The following is a 6,261-nucleotide window of genomic DNA, read 5'->3' as shown; positions in this document are numbered from 1 at the left end:
AGGGCTTGAACCCTTGTCCCCTGCATTGGCAGGCGGATTCTTAACCACTGCGCCAGCAGGGAAGCCCAGGCTCCAGCCTTTTTAAAAATGTGTTCCTTCCACCTTCGTGGAGCAGGCGTAGGGGATGGGGAGGAGTGAGAACCCGATTGGCAGGGGTCCGGTCGCAACCCCGGAAGGGGACGGGGGACGATCTAAGAGGTGGCACCGGGCCACAGTCGACCCCCAGTGACAGCTAACAGCTGCAGTGCTGCCCCTTCCTGCCCCAGGACCTGAGCTCAGGTCCCGGGGCGGCTGGAGAAACGCACTGTTTTTGGTGAGATGCTCTTACTTACTGTGTGGAGCTGCTCCGGCTGCCCCGGCGACCACACCCCTGCAGGGCCCTGTGCCCGTTCTCCCTGCCCCCTGCCCAGGGCTCGGAGAACAGCAGTCTCTGTGGGGCAACCTGCTTCCAAGTCCTTCAGTGACCACGGAGGACTGGGAACGGGCTGGGCTACCGGGGAGCCTGGGCATCCAACACCTGAGCTCAGCCCTGGGGGCTCACGTGAGGGCAGGGGCTGGGGGTTGCGGGCGGTGAGCGGAGGGGCCTCCAGCCGGCATCAGCCTGGGCCCTGGACCCGGGGAAAGGCCTCACCCTCTCAGTCCTGACCTGCCGCTCAGGAACCCTGTGGCCCACCAGCCCGAGGCCTGTGTCGCCCGCCATGGACTGCCCGGCACACGGCTGGGGTGCCAACGCCACACCTGGATTTTGCACGGGGACCATCTGGGGGCTCGGTGCACAGGAAGACAAGCAGCCCCCAGGCCCCGACACGCCCCTTCCATATCCATCGAGAGGTGCCTGATGGAAGGCCGGCTGTGCTCCTTTTCAAGCCCCAGGGAATTCACACGAACAGCCCTCCCGGCCACGGGGTGCTTGCCCACCGGCTCTGGGCCTGCGACCAGCCCAGAACACAGAAGGCACCGAAGTGGGTGCAGGGAGCTGAGCCGGGGCTGCAGAAGGGCAGACACCACAGCCTGGTCCACAACCGACTGCCCTAGGGCGGGTGAGAACGGGCGGGCAGGCTGAGGGGAGGACAGAGCGTGGCACGGCCTGCCCGCCTGGGCCACGGGGAGAAGGTCGGGGCGCCGCCCGCGCGCTCGCTCCGCTGCCTGGCGTCCTTTGTGGGGGCGAAGGGCCGGAGGCAGGGCTCCCGAGGAGCTCAAAGGCCCGGGAAGGACACACGGGACGGTCCAGAGCCACCCTACCGCTCCAGTGGTGCAGCACCCTCTCTGAATTCCTACTGCCACCAAAACACATCCCTAAGGCCTTTGGGAAGAATCGCTAGGACCCAGGAAGGCGACCCCTTGCTGTGGTCCAGACTTCAGCAGCTGCCGATGACCAGAGGGAGCCAGCCGGCCGGCCGTGAGCAGGAGGACAGGACACGGGGACAGGGACAGCCACAGCCGGGCTTCCCGCAGCTGTGCCCACCGCCAGAACCAGCTCCAGCCAGTCACAGCCCCCGAGATGCCAAACAGTGACGGGCGAGAGGCTGGCAGGAAACTGACACCCCCTCACTGGAGAGCCTGCCCGGTCGGGGTGCGGGGCACCATCCCCGTCTGAACTCACCCCACAGCTCAGCCGTCTCCCAGTGACCCAGACGCATCACCACGGCCCCAGGGCTGATCCCCGACCAAGGTCAGAACTCCCCCCAGTGTGACGGCCCCCATGCCACTCCTGTGGTGGAAGGGACGGCAGGCAGAGACCAGGAGTAGAGTCTTTTTTATTAATGGCTGCGTTTTCAAAGAACCGTTTTGTTACCAGGAAAGCTCCCCAGGAAGGGATTGCATTAGTGCAACAAGGGGGAGCCTTGATGCCAGGCTTTCCAGACACTTCCAGGTGGAGACTTTTGGCCTAGGCCGGCCGCCGGGGACTTGGGGGCTGGGAGGACACGCGGCCCCTCCCCCGCCCCGACGGGGCGCTAAGGCACCCAGCCCGCCTGGGGGGGCAAAACCCCATGCCGTCAGCAGGCCGGCGGCTTGCAGCCCTCAACCTGCAGCCCTTTGCTCAGGAGGAAGGCGTCCTGCGTGGGGTCACAACCCAGGAAGAGCTTCACCATGCCCTTGGCATCCTCGGAGCCCCCTGGCCTCAGAATGCAGCTTCTGTAGTCCATGGCAACCTGAGGAGAGGGGGCGGGGCTGCAGGAGGGTGGAGCACCCCCTTCACGGAGGGTGTGGGTGTGGCCACCTCTGCTGTGACTCAACAAAGGGCAGGGGAGCAGGGTGTTCTGGGCAGGGCCCTCAGAGCCTGGCAGGCCCAGGCGGGCGGCACAAGCATCTAGGCCCAGGCCAAGGACCTCCGTGTTGGTCTGCACGGCAGGCCGGCCTCTCACCTTGCCACTCAGGACGCCCTCCTGCTTGAAACGAGTGTGTGGACCGTGTCTGCGGAGTACACCTCGCTGCACAGGTAGCCATAGGACTGGGCGTCGTAGCTTCCTGCCAGGTGGCCGAAGGTCGCAGGCAGGTGGGTCCCTGGGACACACGCGGAGAGGCTCCTGCCCGGCCCCCTGGCCGCTCCGTGCCCCTTCCCCAGAGCCCAGAGCTTGGGGCCTCAAAGCAGCCCTGTCTGAGTCCCCTGCCACTAGAGGGAGTATTGGCCCAACACTTCTAGAAAACGGGGACCTTGCGGGCAACTCAGTGGAGGGACACAAATCAATCTTTGCCGACTTTCTGCTGAAGCTCACGAGGGTTCACCCCTAAGCCTCTTACAAGGACAGCTGCCCAAGGCTCCGAGGGTTGAGTCAGGGCTCGCCCTCCAGCATGGGGAGAGCGCGGGTTAAAGCGCTCACGAGGGAGTGAACTGCGTCTCCGCACCGACACGCGCCGGCAAACCTCGTCGACGTGTTCCGTCCGGGGTATGAAGCCCTCTCCTGCCTTTTCCAGGCTCTCCAGAAAGCACGTGCAGATACGCCCAGCCCACCCTCGGACTCCGCGGGCCACAGCTGGAGGGACCAGCCCAGGAACCCAGGCAGGAAGAGGCCAGAGGTCAGCGGGCCTCGACCAGAGCCCGTCAGTCGGTCCCCCTTCACACACCACCAGAGGATCCTCTTGACCTGGGCAGTAGCCGCCAACCGACCGCTAAGGTGGGCCCGGCGTGCGCTTGGCTACCTGGCGTGGCTGGGACCCCGAGGATCTCCTGGCAGAGGCGGGCATTGTCCTAGGCCGGGTCCGAGGGCGTCTGCGTGTGCAGGGCCTGGTCCACCTTGGCCAGGACGATCTGGCGCAGGTTGAAGAGGCCTGGAGGGCGGGAGGAAGGAGACGGGGGCGCTGGCACTGTGTCCAGGCCGCGCTTTCCAGCCGTGCGGTCCGGGAGCCCCTTTCCTTTCCCTCGGCCTGGCCGCACGGGGGTTGGCCAGCTGGGACTTGATGAGCTTGTCCAGCAGCTCCTGGGGGACGGCACTGCCCGTGCCCCGCCGAGACTGGCAGCAGCGCCAGGGCTTCACAGGGCGTGGCGCTCCCGGCCTCAGAGCCTACCCTCTGGTTCTCATCACCGGCTGTCACCAGAGTCGCAGGCAACGTGCCTTTCTTTTCATTTGTCTTTTTTCCGGCCCTCGACCACGCAAAGGTGTGAAGCCCTGCCACTTGCTGCCACGTGGATGCACCGTGAGAACACGATGCTCAGCGAGAGAAGTCAGACACAGAAGGACACACAGGGTGTGACCCCACTGAGGGGAAACGTCCAGAACAGGTAGATCCACAGAGTCAGAGTGGGTTCCTGGTTGTCAGGGACAGGGGAGGGGAGGGAATGATAACTAAGGGCGTGAGGGACCTTTTTGGGGTGAGGGAAATGTTCCAGAACAGGGCAGTAGTGATGGCTGCACAGCTCAGTAAAGTGTCCCCACGCGCTCCGGTTGCAGTCTGTGAGAGCATCGCTCTCAGGACGAAGGGCTGACTGCAGGAAGACTGAACGAGCACTGGGTCCTGGGCCCAGACGCTCATCTGGGGACCCCACCCCCATTGGGAAGTCACTGGGACTTGCTGAGCCTCCACCGAGACTGGCAGAAGCCCCAGGGCCTCACAGGGTGCGGCGCTCCCGGCCCCAGAGCCTAACCTCTGGTTCTCATCACCGGCTGTCACCAGAGTCGCAGGCAACGTGCCTTTCTTTTCGTTTGTCTTTTTTCCGGCCCACAGCCACGCAAAGCTGTGAAGCCCTGACACTCGCTGCCACGTGGATGCACCCTGAGAACACGATGCTCAGTGAGAGAAGTCAGACACAGAAGGACACACAGGGTGTGACCCCACTGAGGGGAAACGTCCAGAACAGGTAGATCTACAGAGTCAGAGTGGGTTCCTGGTTGTCAGGGGCAGGGGAGGGCAGGGAATAACTAAGAGCATGAGGGACATTTTTGGGGTGAGGGAAATGTTCCAGAACAGGGCAGTAGTGATGGCTGCACAGCTCAGTAAACTGTCCCCACGCACTCCGGTTGCAGTCTGTGAGAGCATCGCTCTCAGGATGAAGGGCTGACCGCAGGAAGACTGAACGAGCACTGGGTCCTGGGCCCAGACGCTCAGCTGGGGACCCCCGCATTGGGAAGTCACTGGGACTTGCTGAGCCTCCACCGAGACTTGCAGCAGCCCCAGGGCCTCACAGGGCGTGGTGCTCCCAGCCCCAGAGCCTAACCTCTGGTTCTCATCACCGCCTGTCACCAGCCTTGCATGCAACGTTCCTTTCTTCTATTTTGTCTTTTTTAAAGGCAACTCTTGAATACATGTATTTAACATGAAGGGAACCAGTCCTGACTCCTTGATCTGGGACTTCCAGCCTCCAGAGTCTCGAGGACATCCACTTCCGTTGTTTACGCGCCCAGTGTGTGGGGTTTGATGATGGAAACTGACACCGTGGGCGTCGCCTCGTGCAGGGTGACATCAGCGGAAGAATCCCGTGGCGAGGGCCTGCCTGAGGACCACGGGAGAGCCCGGGCCCTCCCCGCCCCCTGCCTTCAGCCCCTCGCCCGCACCCTCCTGGGAGCGGAGCTGGTGCATCGCTTGCCAGAACTCATGGAAGTAGGTCTCCAGCTCATCATGCTGCAACAGGGAGGGCGGGTTGGGCGTAGGCTTGGTGAAGTTGGCCACCATGGCCGCGATGGCAATCTGGCGCATCCCGTCCTGCTGCAGGCAGCCCGGCTGCCGGCCAAAGCAGGCCATGTGCCCGGACTTCCCTTCCCTGGGGAGGGACGCGGGTGAGGCCCCGCTACCACAGAGGAGCCCCGGCCCACGGCCGACAGGTTCCCCCACGCATGCACTGAGGGTAGAGGTCCAGGTAGAACTTGCTGATGGATGACATTGCCCGAGGCCGCGTCCCGGACCGTGTAGAGCCTCACATCTTCATCTTCGTGACACATGTTGGCGCCTTCCTCCAGGTCGAAGGTCAGCCCCAGCAGCTCCTGGGAGATGCCCAGCCACCCGCGCGTGACCACCTGCATGGGGAAGGACTCATTGAGCAGGTACTGGTCCATGTGGTAGCGCGTCTCCTCCCCCTGATTCATGTAGTAGCGCAGGTCCTAGACGTTGATGGGCCCGTCAAAGTGCAGTCCCCGCCTCTGGCACTCAGCCTTCTTTAGCTCCAGGATCACGGCCGCTCCTGCTCCCCGAGGGGCTTCAGCTTCTGGGCCAGCTCATCTGCGGGCGGAGGGGAGAGGCTCGGCTATGTCCCTGTGGCAGCCCCCCAGCCGCCCCCCACCCCACGCCCCTCAAGGCAGAATGAAGGGTTGGGGAAGGCGACCCCCAAGGGCTGACACAGTGGGGTCTCAGGCAGCACCACGTCCAGTCAAGGTCCGCCTGACCCCCGTCCCCACTGGGACTCGGGGAGGCGGGGTTACCTAGGAAAGTGGCCACCACCTGGCTGGTCTTGGCCATGTTCATCTCCAGCACAGAGTCGGCAGGCGTGCTGAATCCCAGCAGGCGGGACTTCTGAGCCTGCAGCCTTACCAGCTCCCCGAGGATTGCGCAGTTCTCCTGGAACCCAGAGACAGCCAGCGCTGGGGACCGTGGGCCACGCCCTCCCCACAGGCCCCGGGCCAGGTCTCTGTGGGTGGGAGGGCTCTCAGGCCACTGGCGGGCACAGCCAAACCCCCTCCCTCCTCCTCCTGGCCTGGATTTCTAGACACTTTGGTGCTGTCCTAACATGTGGTCTTTATGAACACAGGTCCTTTTGGAACCAGAAACGGCGTGAACCATGATGAGCACTAAGGCCAAGGGCAGGAAGAAATGTGACCAGGCTCTCCAGGA

At 63.8% G+C, this 6,261-nt stretch overlaps 1 pseudogene; it reads right to left on the bottom strand.

Moving 5' to 3' along the window:
- Positions 1 to 65: 65 nt before the first annotated feature.
- Positions 66 to 6,119, bottom strand: LOC118889508 (annotated as a pseudogene).
- Positions 6,120 to 6,261: the final 142 nt, after the last annotated feature.

The sequence above is a fragment of the Balaenoptera musculus genome, unplaced genomic scaffold (assembly GCF_009873245.2).
Source record: "Balaenoptera musculus isolate JJ_BM4_2016_0621 unplaced genomic scaffold, mBalMus1.pri.v3 scaffold_62_arrow_ctg1, whole genome shotgun sequence".
NCBI classification, from domain to species: Eukaryota; Metazoa; Chordata; class Mammalia; order Artiodactyla; family Balaenopteridae; genus Balaenoptera; species Balaenoptera musculus.
This window is presented reverse-complemented; position numbering and strand designations above follow the sequence as displayed.